Genomic DNA, 15683 nt, shown 5'->3' with positions numbered 1-15683 from the left:
GCAGGCTCAGCTCACTTTTCCTTTGGAGATCCGCTTCAGGAGGGGCCCTGTGGCACCGGGAGGGAGTAGACCCTCCAGAGGGATGGATCTGCAGAAGCACAGCTTTGGGTGTTTGTGGGGTGCAAACAAGTTCCCTGGCAGGAACTCTTCCCTTTGGGATTTTGGCTGGGGGAAGGGTGAGGGAGATGACACTGGAGAGCGCCTTTGTTCCCCACCAAGCTGAGCTCTGTCGTCCAGGTCTCAACAACTCTCCCTATAGTTGTCCTCCAGCCCTCCCGGTCTCCGAGCAGAGCTGTTAGCTTATAACCTTCCAGATGTCAAGTCCCGCTTGCTGTGTGAACACATTCCGTCGGGCCCCTCCGCTTTTGCAAGCCAGAGTCGGGGGCTGTGCTTGGCCGGTGGGCCCCCCTCCGCTCCAGCTCCCTCCCGCCAGTCCGTGGAGTGGGTACCGCCTCGCCGCCCTTCCTACCCTCTTCCGTGGGCCTCTCGTCTGCGCTTGGCTCTGGAGACTCTGTTCTGCTAATCCTCTGGTGGTTTTCTGGGTTATTTAGCCAGGTGTAGGTGGAATCTAAGTGATCAGCAGGACGCACGGTGAGCCCAGCGTCCTCCTACGCCGCCATCTTCCCAGAATCATCCAGTGAGTATCTTTATGATCATTACTATAAATTCTTGGGGCGCCTGGGTGGCGCAGTCGGTTAAGCGTCCGACTTCAGCCAGGTCAAGATCTCACGGTCCGTGAGTTCGAGCCCCGCGTCGGGCTCTGGGCTGATGCCTCGGAGCCTGGAGCCTGTTTCCGATTCTGTGTCTCCCTCTCTCTCTGCCCCTCCCCCGTTCATGCTCTGTCTCTCTCTGTCCCAAAAATAAATAAACGTTGGAAAAAAAAATTAAAAAAAAAATTCTCTATCAGGCATATCATTTATGTTTTTCTTAGTTCTTTGCTTTGGTTTGATACTTTTATTTGGGACATATTTCTCTGTGTCCTCATTTTTTCTAACTCTGTGTTTGTTTCTCTGTGTTAGCAAAGCTACTTCAGCTACTTCTTTTGTACTTAATGATAATAACCTTACAAAGAAGAAGTCCTAGAGTACCGTGCAGTGCAATGTCCCTTGTCCCCTAGGCCTTGGCACTTCAGGGAACATCACCTATTTGTGTTAGATATGCTCTGTTTTGAGTCTTGGCATCTTTCCTTCAGTCCAGTTGTGTGTACAGGCTATCATTGCCTATTGTGGGCAGTGTTTGGTCCCCAACAGGGGTGGGGTGTACATTAACAAGGTGTGTGGTGGTGGTCCGCTTGCAAAATGAGACCTGCCTCCACTGCTGCTGGAATTGAGTTTGCAACTAAGTTCAGGAGAAGTGGTGTCAACAGGGTTTATACTGTTATTCCACGGAGGGAGCCTGTAGTGCTAGGTACGACTAGGGACTAAGGTGAGCATGACTGGGAAGGGTGGATTTGTGGAAGCTAGGGACAGGAAAGGGGTTTAGGGTAAACAAATTGTGTAAGAGTGTGGGTACTATGCTCTTTACCACAGGTGGCTGTTCTTTATGCTGTGTTTGTGTGGTGTGGGGAAATGGCAATTGCCAGCTCCTTTATTCTTGGAGGGATCTCCATGTGATCCCTCTCTGCCCCTAGTGTTTTTCAAACAGCTTGTTCTACACTGTATCTGCACTTGCTGTTTGTTATGCTGTCTCTTTAAGGGTGTGGACCCCCACTTCCTAAAGCCTTCCCAGCTCTCCCAGAGCCAAGCTCACCAATTTTTAGAATTCCAAGATTTAAGTCCCTCTGGTTTTAAGAACTCATGAAATTTGGCCCTTCTCACTTTCAAAGGCACATATTCTGGTGATTCGTCCTCCCTATAGATGGGCTGCTCAGTGTAAAAACTTATTTTTAGCTCTTCTTCACACCACCAGCTCTCTCCCCTCTGTGGATAGTCATTGTTTGTTTTGCTCCAAGATGAGAACTTCACCTTCCTACTTTCTTCCATGTGGCTTCTTCTTTACCATTAGTTGTGGAGTTTATTCTGCTAATCTTCAAAGTGTTTTCTGGGTTATTGACACTGATATAAGTAAGTGCTCTAGTTTTGTTTGTGGGACGAGGTGAGCTTTGGGTCCTTCTACTGCACTGTCTTCACAGAAACTGGTTCATTGAACTTTTCATTTCCATGGGACATTTATGGTGGTTTTATGCAAATCTACATTTTTACAGGGGGAAATTCTTTATTAATATGATTTAGTGAAAAGCAATTTCAAGCAATTATGTTACTATGATCTTAGTAAATTCACAGCGTAATTGTTAAAGTCAAAAGACATTACCAAAGTAATAAAATTACCATCTAACTGAATATAGTAATAGGATGAGAATTATGTCTATTCATTAACTAAAATTATCCAATTTGAGGTATAGGGAGGTGAGAGCAGTGATCAAAGAACCATAAAAATATCATCACCCAAAAACAATTTTCTCTTTAAGTTATAAGTGTCGTTTACTTGCTTATATTTCAAAAACTGCATTTTGTTTATTTTGAAAAGCCTACTGAGCAGCTCACAAGCCCTTGTCCCTAGAGTGGTTAACCAATCGGGCTCAATATCCTCATCCTTTCTTTTCGATTCTATCAAAGTTGAAAAGCAACACAAAAATCCCAGGAGAATAGCTTCAGTTATGAAAGCCAGCTTACTTGTATAGCTGAGGGGAATCCCATAGGGTCTTGTACAAAATATTTCATATAGTATATGTTTCTATCCATAGATAACTTATTTTTTATTAGGCCATTTTTGTGGTTTTGTTTCTTGTTGCTCTAAATATCATTACAGTGAATTGAATCATTGACACTTCTTAGAGAAAGTAAAATCGCATTTTTAAAAAATACTCTTTTTCCTATGTTTAAAAGATGGAAATTACATAATATTCACACATTAAAATGACAAGGAATTATCAGATCTAGAAATGTTTGTCCTTCAATACCAAAAATGTATTTCTGTTTAAGAAATAGTTCTTAAACAGAAATACATTTATTTTTTTTTTTTGGATTTGTATTTTCTTAAGCCTATCTGCTTAAGAAATTTTGCCTTTCAATATAACTTTGTGACTATAAAGGAAGGGCATGTAAGTGAGGTCAAGGTTCAGGCCCCTTCGCTACAATACTATTAAATAATTTTGGAAAAAACAGTTTCCTATTCACTATGCTGAGAGCTACTATTATCTGCACTTTGTTTCACAATAGGCTTATAATTCATTATAATCTATGTTCAATTGCTCCAGAAACTTAAACTGCCCAAATAAGGCTTCCTGCTCATTTTCCAACCATCATGTCACTCTTCTACCAATAGATTCTACCATAAACACACAAATAGTACACTTGGCAAATATTGAATTTCATATCCATCTTGGATTCACTTTCAAAAAAGTGAAAAAATAGGAGCACCTGAGTGGCTCAGTCAGTTAAGTTTCCTACTCTTGATTTTGGCTCATGTCACGATCTCACAGTTGGAGCAAGAAATCATTGGATGGAGCCCTGTGTCTGGCTCTGTGTTGACAGAGCAGACCCTGCTTGGGATTCTGTCTCAAAAATAAGTAAACTTTTAAGAAAGTGAAAAATAAAGCTATAATTTAAAAATTTTTGAAATAGTATTTAAATATTACTGATTTGAAGGAAAACATAGAATATGTGACACAGAAACTGAATAATAAATATTCAAGGACAATTTTTTAAATGGAAATTTAACCAAAATTTTATAAAATTAAAAAGAGATTTAACACATCCATGCTCTTTAGTAATACTCTCTTCTCAAGAAGAATAACTAATGTAGTAGAGTTACTTTCTGTATCCCATGAATGCTGACAAGTGTTTCTGTGTGTTTTAATTCTGCAGGTGTATGTATTCTAGAAGAAATCTTTAGTTTCTACATTTGCTTCCTGTTGTGGTTGGTTAGTTATAAGGAATCAAGACTGATCCAGGTAATTTTTAAATTTCTATTAAAGTATAAAAGTATACATTATCATGTGTCAAGAACTTTTTATCTAAAATATGCGACATTTACTACATATCTTATGTGGCTATTTTAATGTCAAGAAATGTGAAGAGTTTATAAGAACATTTTTCTAGATATGTCTATTGAGGCAAGGGAAATAAAAGCAAAAGTAAACTATTGGTACTACATCAAATAAAAGGCTTCTGCACAGCAAAGGAAATAATCAACAAACTAGAAGTCAACATACTGAATGGGAAAATGTATTTATAAAAGACATATCCGATAAAGGGATAGTATCTAAAATATATAAAGAACTGATACAACTCAACAACCAAAAAATAAAAATCCAATTAAAAATGGGCAGAGGATATGAACAGACATTTCTCCAAAGAAGACATGCAGATGGCCAACAAACACATGAAAAGATGCTCACCATCACTGGGGAAATGCAAATCAAAATCACAATAAGGTATCACCTCAGACCTGTCAGAATGGCTGAGAAACAAGTGTCAGTGAATATGCAGAGAAAAAGGAAACCTCACACACTGTTGGTGGGAATGAAAACTAGTGTAGCCACTGTAGAAAACACTATGGAGGTTCCTCAAAAAACTAAAATAGAACTACCCACATATGATCCAGTGATCGCACTACTGGGTACTTACCAAAGAATATGAAAACACTCCTTAAAAAAGATATATACACGTTATATACTCACACACACATACACACAATGGAATATGATTCAGCCATAATAAGAATGAAATCTTGCCATTTACAACAACGTGGATGGATCTAGAGAGTACAATGCTAAGTGAGAAAGACAAATACCATATGATATCATTATTTTCTGTAATTTAAGAAACAAAACAAATTACCAAATGGAAAAAAAAAGACAAACCAAAAGAGGTTTGGTTGAGCCAAAAAGGCTCAACTATAGAGAACCAGCTAATGATTACCAGATGGAAGGTTGGTTAGGGAATGGGTAAAATAGGTGATAGGGATTAAAGAGTACACTTATCTGGACAAACACTAATATATGGGATTGTTGTGTCACTCTATTATACATCTGAAGCTATTATAATGCATGTTAAATATAAGGGAATTAAAATTTAAAAAATAATGTGAAGGGTCTGAGATCTTACCATATGCTCAAGCTAGCAAGTTAGCATGCCAGGGTTTTTGTGAGGCCCCTGAGGAAGAAACAAAGGTCATTTTATCGTTGACAGCAGTGGTAGTAGCTAAAATATGGTCATTTACAATATTTTGTTAGCCTCATTTTCTACAAGACCATGCAACAAGACCCAGTGACATCTGCACATGCAATGGGTTGTGTTAGCGGAGAGGAACTCTGAACTTTGAGAATCCCAACCTTTTGTAAAAGGCTGCAAGCAAACCTATTAAAATTTTTTCCTAGATGGAAGCATTACCTTTATTAAACTAATCAGGTAAGGTATCTCTCTACCCTGAAGGGAGCTATTTCTGTCCTTTCAAAGCCATTTCTGTATTACCATCTCTGAAAAGACTGAAAAAAAAAAAAAAAAAGGGTAGCCAGTGTCTCTCCTCACACAACGTGGAGAAATGCAAAGGATTCACAAAGAATTGTCTCACAACTATAAGTTACAGTTCATTTTGTTTTCATACTGAACACTACCATGTAACTGGCAGGTCAAGAAATGAACATTACCAGCATCTCTGAAACCCCTTTCATTTCCCCTTCCTTCCACCCTTCCCCCACCAAGTATAACCACTATCCTGAAATATAACAGCATAAATTGCTTATTTTTTGTACTTAAAATATTAAGTGAAAAAAGATCATATACTATGTACTCAGTCATGTCTGCTTTGTTCATTCATGATTTGAATTTGTATGTATTGTGAAACGATCACTGCAATAAGTCTAGATGCCAAATATACTACACATTGTTATAGAATTGTTTTGTCTTGTGATCCGAACTTTTAAGATTTAGTATCTTAGCAACTTTCAAGTATGCATTATAGAATTAACTATAGTAACTATGCTATATATTATATTTCTATGACTTATTATTAGAATTTTGTATCTTTTGGCCCTCTTTACCCCTGTCTATAGGTGTTGATGTTCATTGCTGTATAAACGTTACTGAGTAGCTAAAACACCTCTTTCATTTGGTAGTTTCTAATTTTGTCTATAATGAATGTACATTTTGTGACATTTAGAGACCATTTAGTTATTTTGTACTCATTCTGTTATCACCACACAATAAAGCAATATTTCTGGTTTTTTGCAAGAAAAATTGAACACTGTGACTTTTCTTTCGAGAATATCTAACATGTATTGCAAAACTTTCTTCACTCTTGAAATCTAGTAGCTCATGGGGTCCAAATGATTATTTTGGCATATAGTTAAAAGACACTAACCAAACATATCCTTGAAGTCACCCCATACTAGGGTTGTCTTTTGTCATGAAGCAAATATATGAGTATTAGACAATAGTGCCTACTCTATCATAAGACTATGTGACAAATATTTGCCACAGCAGAGTGTAAGTAATGCCCATAATGCACCCTAAATGAGGACGTATGTTGAAAAGATATGATTATGCTGTCTTATTACTAAGACCATTAGTTTTAAAAAAATCACTAGATTTAAAGTTAAATATCATGGTATATGATGGTATATATTTCATGGTATATCATGAAAACATCATGGTATATATCTTAGAAATTGTGATAGGTCTTAAATATGCAATTTTCAGGATTTATTAAAATAACTTTTGTGTAACCCTGATCTTCTAAAGTTTGTTTACTTTTGTTTGTGTTCTATATAGAACAAAATATCATTTATACTGTAAAACATAGGGTTGGGAAGAACCCCATCAAAAGATCCTTCTTTTTAAAAAAATTTTTTTTTCAACGTTTTTATTTATTTTTGGGACAGAGAGAGACAGAGCATGAACGGGGGAGGGGCAGAGAGAGAGGGAGACACAGAATTGGAAACAGGCTCCAGGCTCTGAGCCATCAGCCCAGAGCCCGACGCGGGGCTCGAACCCACGGAGCGCGAGATCGTGACCTGGCTGAAGTCGGACGCTTAACCGACTGCGCCACCCAGGCGCCCCCAAAAGATCCTTCTATAAATATAAACAACAATATACAGACATTGTAAAAGAGATACTGGTGTAAAATATACCAAATGACACTATTATTCAAATGCTTTTCTTTGTTTTAAATATTTTATCCTTTTAGACATCATAATCTTCACAATAAATCAATAAGTTAGGAAAAGTAGGTTCAGATGCTTTTCTTTCAAAATATCTAAAGTGGTTCTTGAAAATTGGGACTTCATTAAATGAAGTGATTAGTGATAGCTTTAATTATACCTTAAATTTCTGGAATGTTTTGGCTTATAATATATACTCTATTCCAGGTCTTGTTAATAGGTCCTCCCAATAAGTACTAATGCATGCTTATTTGTATTTACATGTATTGCTAATTCTAGAATTCTTGTTGCTATGTCCCATGTACCAACAATGGGGAGATACCTGCTTCTAACTACCTTGTACTTATTGCTGGCTTGACCTATTGTGTCTACCCTAATCTCTGTAAAATCTTTTTCCTTTACTGGTCTACAGGTAGATTAATTTACACCTCCATGTTGTTACATACTATGCTAGATTTATAGTCATGCTGCTTACTTTTATAGTTTATTTTTAACAATCTCAGAATATATGGTGTGGAGCACCTGGGTGGCTCAATCGGTTAACCATCCAATTCTTGGTTTTGGCTCAGCTCATGATCTCATGGTTCATGAGTTAAAGCCCTGTGGTGGGTTCTGCATCGACAGAGTGGAGTCTGCTTGGGGTTCTGTCTCCTTCTTTCTGTCCCTACCCCATATGGGCTCTCTCCCTCTCAAAATAAATAAACTGTAAGAAAAAAAATACAGAATAGTACTTCTCAAGGGAACTGGATGAGAAAATTATAACTATAAAACATACCATCTGAAATTTTCTAGTGTTGAATTTACACCCACAACTTATATAAGAAATAATTTATCTCTTAATACCATGAGTTGAAAAGATAAATTCATGCACTTACATGAAAGGGTTTAAAAATGAAACTGTTGCTTGCTTTTAATCAGATTTAAGGCCACAGTCCTGTTTGGCAGTCATTCTCATAAGTGCTGGGAATAAATATGTTAGTCATCAGACATGAACCCAAAAGCCTCACAGACTAGAGGAATAAAAATTAACATTTGTATAGTGCCTGACATTCTACTCACACCTTCATGTAATTCAACTCAATAATATGACGAAATTATGATAAATTGTTATTCTTTTCATTTATGAAGAAATGGAGACTGAGAAGTGTCTTAAACTACTAGTTCACAAATTTAGTAAAAGTAAAACTTGGTCATGACTAAACCCCAGTTTTTCCTCTAAATCAAGTAAATAAACAAAAACAAGACCATATGGGTTCCACAGATACCTTCTAAGTGGTGTGGATTATTCCAGTCCTCAGAGAATTTGATATACTCTGTTATTTCTTCCTATTGTTATTTTTGGTAAAAATAATGTTTTGTTTAGATCAATTTTCTTGTCAGCTACTGGCTACAGTGAATCCAGGCAGAATCAGGATCGCATCCTAGGTATGTCCAGAAGAGAGAGAGAGAGAGTTTGATGTTTAGTCTGTTCATTTTGCTCAACTTTAAAATGATACCCTATGGGGGTGCCTGGGTGGCTCAGTTGGTTGGGTGTCTGACTTTGATTTTGCCTCAAGTCATGATCTCATGGTTGGTGAAATCGAGCCCTTGACAGGCTCCATGCTGGTACTGAGGAGCCTACTTGAGATTCTCTGCCTCCCTCTCCCTCTAACTCTCCCCTGCTCCCACTCACTCATTCTCTAATAAATAAATAGATAAATAAATAAATACATAAACACATAAATAAAGTATACCCTATATAGAAATTACAGTATTCTGGGCAGATATAATAATTACTTTTGAATCCATAAGTCAGAAAAATTCTATGAAATTGAGTAAAGAACACTTTAACATTAGACTGCTTCTAGTCACATTATTACTAATGTCCAATCATAGGAATTGTTACACTCAAAAGTAGAGAAGACTTACATTCATGAATACTAAAAATCCTAGTCCAAATGAGACTCAATATCTTTAATATAATTTTAGATAGGCAAATCGACAGGCTAACTTGAAATATTTTTGAGAGAAATATTATTTTATATGTAACTCAAGACAAAAAAAAGTTAATTTAGAATGATTGTCCCAAGAGGAATGTTATTTACACAAGAGTTATTAAAATGCAGATTTATTGCACATTAACCAGTTTTTCTTACAAGGTATGCTAAATTTCACTTGAGTTTCATTTAGTGGAAACAAATGTTTGCCTCTGACAATTTCTACTTTAAATTTCATTTCAGGCATTTAATAGAACCAGCTCTCATATTTTTTTTTCTATGAAGCAGATATAAATCTTCTTCATCTCACAGATCTTGAGAAGGTCCATCAATTGTGGGACTTATTTAAATGTTAAACACATCATTTTATTTCATAGTCTAATAACTTGCTCAGAGAAGTTAAATAGTTGATTTAATCTCAGTTCTCATTTTACTTTTCTGAAGAAACCTTTCCTAATCTTCCTAGGTAAATATCTTGCACATGGCTATGTTTTCCTACTGTGCCTTACATTTTCCTAGAAGACAACCTGTCACATTGGATTATATCTAGTGTTTTATTTATGCTCTTTTATACCATGAGCTCTTAAAAGGGAAAGTTTGATCATTATTTATTATATTTTAAAAGCTTCTTCTGCTTGTAATTTTTTAAAGATGGGTTCAAGATTGATAACCCCCACAGTACTGGCTAATTATTGCTGCATAACAAATCATTCTAAAACATAGCAACTTAAACAGGAATATTTATTATCTTACCATGTTTTCTTTGGACCAGTAATTCATGATTTGCATTCTAGGTCTCTAAGAAGGCTGAAATAAACAGGTGTCTGGAATGTGGCCATCAGAAGTTTCCAAGGTGGTTCACTTACAGGGCCTTGGCAGAATGCCTCAGGTCTTAATTATGTGGCTCTGCCAACAGGACTGCAAGAGTGTCTTCATGACATGGCAGCCTGCTTTCCCCAAAATGAATGATATAAAAGAAGGAGGAAGCAATGGTGACTTATTATCTAATGCCAGAGACACCATATTACTTGCATTAGAAGTCTGTCATTCAGTCCAGCTCACATACTTAAATGAAGTAGATTAGTGGTAGATTTGGCTCTAACTTTGTAGGGAATTGTATTAGAATTTTCCAGAGAAATAATACCAATAGGAGTGTCTCTCTCTCTCTCTCTCTTTCTCTCTCTTGTGTGTGTGTGCATGCATGTGTCTAGTAGAGAGAGAGGTTTATGATAAGAATTGACTCACGTAAGTATGGAGACTCAGAAGTCCCATGATCTGTTGTCTTCAAGCTGAAGAACTAGGAAAGCTGGTGGTATAATTCACTCCAGGTCCTTTAAAGGTCCAAGAGCCAGGAGTGTCAATATCTGAGGGCAGAAAATGGATGTCCTGGCTCAAGCAGAAAGCAATTCACCCTTCATCTGCCATCTTTGTTCTGTTCAGACTTCAACAGATTGGATGACATCCACCTGAAAGAGCCAGGATGATCTTTACTCAGTATGCAGATTCAAATGCTAATCTCTTCCAGAAACCCCCTCACAAACATATCCAGAAATGTTTTACAAGCTTTCTCTTATCATTTAGCCCAGTCAAGTGGACACATAAAATTAATTGTCATAGGCGTGTCAAAAGATTAGTGGATGTATTTTAAACCACCACATTCACCAACCTCCTATTACAGATAAATCCTTGCTTTAAAGGCCTTCAGCTTCATATTCATAACTGGTCTTCTTCACAAGAATACTAGATGGGGTAATGTGTAAACTCATGGATACCTTTAATTACATTTAATTTTAAAAAGTGGATTTGAGTCCTGTACTCAGCCTCAGTTTTTCCTTTAGTGATCTATAAAAGTAGTTACAAGATATATATGAGAATTAAATGAAGCAATACATGAAGTGTTAACACTGTGCTACAAAAAATAAATGTTAATGACTAGTATTATCATTATGGTCATAAGCAGATTTGAAGAGCATCCACCATATACTTTTCTCTGTTTAGATCCTGCCTCAATTTTGTTTCTACCCATCACAAAGGCAAAATTTCCTGTTTGTGTACAGCCCTAGAGTCTTTCCACACTGACTGAATGAAATATAACAAAGAAGAGATTATATGGAAGAACTGAACTTTTTCCAGTTTAATTATCCCACTGGGAAGTAGCTTCCTTATTCTGAAGTTTCCATTTTGTTCTTTTTTAAATATATTTACTTATTTTGAGAGAGAGAGAGAGAGAGAGAGAGAGAGAGAGAGAGAGAGAACGAACAATGGAGAGGCAAAGAGAGGAAGAGAGAGAATCCCAAGCAAGTTCCCAGCTATCACAGCAGAGCTGGACATGGAGCTCAAATTCATGAACCATAAGATAATGACCTGAACAAAATCAAGAGTCAGACACTTAATCAACTGAGCTTTTCAGGTGCTCCCCATTTTGTTCTTAATACAGATCCATATCCTGTTTTCTTGAGTAAAGAGGGAGAGAGGGACACCTGGTTGGCTAAGTCAATAGAGCATGCAACTCTTGATCTTGGGGTTGTGTGAGCCCCACATTTGGTATAGAGTTTACTGAATTAAAAATATTCAGAAAGAAGGAGGGAAATGTGAGCACCCAATAAAATTTGGAAAGTTTGCAGGACATTTAACATAGTGCCTGATATTGTAAAATCTCAAGTAAAATATATTGACTTAATTCATATAGAAATGTATAAAGTTTAGGAATATCATATAGCCCATATGAAATCAAGTATTTTACTTATCATACTTGAGTAAAAAGTCACCAAGTATTTTATTTTTTTTTTTTTACTTCAACACATTCTGTGATGGCTGAACAGAGAAAAAATGCAAACATGGAATCTGGGGTTAAAATTATTTTATTCAACTTATTTTATTAAGCAATCAGTCAGGCTATTTATTTCCCAGATAGCTGCATTGGGCTCTGAGCTGACCGTTCAGAGTTTGGAGCTGTTTTGGATTCTGTGTCCCCCTCTCTCTCTGCCCCTGCCCCGCTCACACTCTCTGTCTTTCATAAATAAACAAACATAAAAAATAGCAAAATAAACTAATGGGACTACAATAAAATAAATAAAGTTTCAGCATTGCAAAAAACAAAAAAAAATACAAATAACAAAAACAAATCTAAACTAACAGGCAACTTACTATATGGGAGAAGATATCTACAAATGGCATATCCAATAAAGGGTTAGTATCCAAAATATATAAAGAACCAATACAACTCAACACCAAAATACCTAGGAATAAACCTAACCAAAAATGTAAAAGATCTGAATGCTGAAAACTATAGAAAACTTATGAAGGAAATTGAAGAATATACAAAGAAATGGAAAAAGATTCTGTGCTCATGGATTGGAAGAATAAATATTGTTAACATGTCAATACTACCCAAAGCAATCTACAAATTCAATGCAATCCCAATCAAAATTGCACCAGCATTCTTCTCAAAGCTAGGACAAGCAATCCTAAGATTTGTATGTCACCACAAAAGACCCCGAATAGCCAGAGTAATATTAAAGAAGAAGACCAAAGCAGGAGGTATCACAATCCCAGACTTTAGCCTCTACTACAAAGCTGTAGTCATCAAGACAGCATGGTATGGGGACAAAAACAGACACATAGACCAATGGAATTGAATAGAGACTCCAGGATTGGACCCACAAAAGTATGGCCAACTAATCTTTGACAAAACAGGAAAGAATATCCAATGGAAAAAAACAGTCTCTTTAAAAAATGGTGCTGGGAAAATTGGAGAGCAACATGCAGAAGGATGAAACTAGACCACTCTTTTACAACATTCACAAAAACAAACTCAAAATGGATAAAGGACCTGAATGTGAGCCAGGAAACCATCAAAACTCTAGAGGAGAAAGCAGGAAAAGACCTCTCTGACCTCAGCCTCAGCAATTTTTTACTTGACACATCTCCAAAGTCAAGGGCATTAAAAGCAAAAATGAACTATTGGGACCTCATGAAGATAAAAAGCTTCTCACTGCAAAGGAAACAATCAACAAAACTAAAAGGCAACCAACAGAATGGGGAAAGATATTTGCAAATGGCATATCGGACAAAGGGCTAGTATCCAAAATCTATAAAGAACTCACCAAACTCCACAAATAATCCAGTGAAGAAATGGGCAGAAGACATGAACAGACACTTCTCTAAAGAAGACATCTAGATGGCCAACAGGCACATGAAAAGATGCTCAACGTCACTCCTCATCAGGAAAATACAAATCAAAACCACATTGAGATGTGAAAATGTCAGAGTGGCGAAATGAACCAGTCAGAGTGGCGGCTGGTGCACCAGTCAGAGTGGCGAAAATGAACAAATCAGGAGACTATAGATGCTGGAGAGGATGTGGAGAAACAGGAACCCTCTTGCACTGTTGGTGGGAATGCAAACTGGTGCAGCCACTCTGGAAAACTGTATGGAGGTTCCTCGAAAAATTAAAAATAGATGTACCTTATGACCCAGCAATAGCACTGCTAGGAATTTACCCAAGGGATACAGGAGTACTGACGCATAGGGGCACTTGTACCCCAATGTTTATAGCAGCACTTTCAACAGTAGCCAAACTATGGAAAGAGCCTAAATGTCCATCAACTGATGAATGGATAAAGAAATTGTGGTTTATATACACAATGGAATACTACTTGGCAATGAGAAAGAATGAAATATGGCCTTTCGTAGCAACATAGATGGACCTGGAGAGTGTTATGCTAAGTGAAATAAGTCATACAGAGAAAGACAGATACCATTGTTTTCACTCTTATGTGGATCCTGAGAAACTTAACAGAAGACCATGGGTGAGGGGAAGGAAAAAACAAGTTAGAGAGGGAGGGAGCCAAATCATAAGAGACTCTTAAAAACTGAGAATAAACTGAGGGTTGATGGGGGATGGGAGGGAGGGGAAAGTGGGTGATAGGCATTGAGAAGGGCATCTGTTGGGATGAGCACTGGGTGTTGTATGGAAACCAACTGGACAATAAATTTCATATTAAAAAAAAAACAATACAACTCAACACCAAAAAAAAAAAAGCAAAAAAACAAAAACAAAGAATCCAATTAAAAAATGCGCAGAAGACCTGAAGAGAGATTTGTCCAAGGAAGAAATATAGATGGCCAACAGATACATGAAAAGATATTCAACATCACTCATCATCACAGAAATGAAAATCAAAAGTATAATGAGATACCACTTCACACCTGTCACAATGGCTTAAATCAATAACACAAGAAACAACAATTTTTGGTGAGCATGTGGAGAAAAAGGAAACCACTTTCAGTATTGGTAGGAATGCAAACTGATGCAGCCATTGTAAAACATTATGGAGGTTCCTCTAAAAATTAAAAATAGATGGAACTGGAGGGTATTATGCTAAGTGAAATTAGAGAAGGACAAAAATCATGACAACTCATATGAGCACTTTAAGAGACGAAACAAATGAACATAAGGGAAATAAAAATAATATAAAAACGGAGGGGGACAAAACATAAGAGACTCATAAATAGGGAGAACAAACTGAGGGTTACTGGAGGGGTTATGGGAGGGGGGATGGGCTAAATGGGTAAGAGGCATTAAGGAATCTACTCCTGAAATCATTGTTGCACTATGTGCTAACTAATTTGGATGTAAATTTAAAAACATAAAAAATAAAAAAAATTAAAAAACAGTATTACCATATGTTATACTAATTCCATTACTGAATATTTACCCAAAGAATACAAAGAAACTAATTCTAAAAGATATATGCCATACATACAATTGGAATATTATAACACACATATATAATTGGAATATTAGTGATATATATATACATATGTATGCATATATATATAACTGGATTATTATATACATATATAATTGGATTATATACATATATAATTGGATTATTATATACATATATAATTGGATTATATATATATGCATATATGTAACTGGATTATTATATATATATATACACACACACACACATACACACACATACATATATACAATTGGAATATTACTCAGCTGTAAAAAAGAATGAAATCTTGCCATTTGCAACAACATGGATGGAACTATAGAATATAATGCTACATTAATAAGTCAGAGAAAGACAAATACCATATGATATCATTGTTTTGTGGAATTTAAGAAACAAAACAAATAAATGAAGAAAATAATTTTAAAAAAAGGCATACTCTTACAGAGAACAAACTGGTGGTTGCCACAAGGGAGGTGGGTAAGGAAATGGGTGAAACAGGTGAAGGTCATCAAGGTACACATACCTTGGGGCACCTGGGTGGCTCAGTCGGTTAAGCCTCTGACTTCTGCTTAGGTCATGATGTGGCAATTCTCACGTTGGGCTCTGTGCTGATAGCTTGGAGCATGGAGTCTGGAGCCTGCTTGGGATTCTGTGTCTCCCTCTCTCTCTCCTCTCTCTCTCAAAAATACATAAACATTAATTTTTTTTTTAAAGAGTACACTTACCTTGATGAGCAGTGAGCAATATATAGAATTGTTGAATCCGGATATTGTACCTGAAACTAATAAAATG

General features: G+C 36.6%; 1 long non-coding RNA gene across 1 annotated transcript in view; it reads right to left on the bottom strand.

The window, feature by feature from the left end:
- Nucleotides 1-15461, bottom strand: part of LOC121031699 (uncharacterized) — a 30038-nt gene extending 14577 nt beyond the window's left edge. Inside the window, exons 1-3 of the long non-coding RNA XR_005790855.1 lie at nucleotides 15415-15461; nucleotides 10384-10604; nucleotides 5109-5156 (exon numbers count right to left, since the gene is read on the bottom strand). This is a non-coding gene — a long non-coding RNA (uncharacterized LOC121031699). The remainder of the gene's footprint in view (nucleotides 1-5108; nucleotides 5157-10383; nucleotides 10605-15414) is intronic.
- Between the last annotated feature and the right edge of the window lie 222 nt (nucleotides 15462-15683).

The sequence above is a fragment of the Herpailurus yagouaroundi genome, unplaced genomic scaffold (genome assembly GCF_014898765.1).
Source record: "Herpailurus yagouaroundi ecotype Mexico unplaced genomic scaffold, PumYag 141, whole genome shotgun sequence".
In the NCBI taxonomy this organism is placed as follows: domain Eukaryota; kingdom Metazoa; phylum Chordata; class Mammalia; order Carnivora; family Felidae; genus Herpailurus; species Herpailurus yagouaroundi.
The sequence above is the reverse complement of the archived record's forward strand: the minus strand, read 5'-3'. Positions and strand labels throughout refer to the sequence as shown.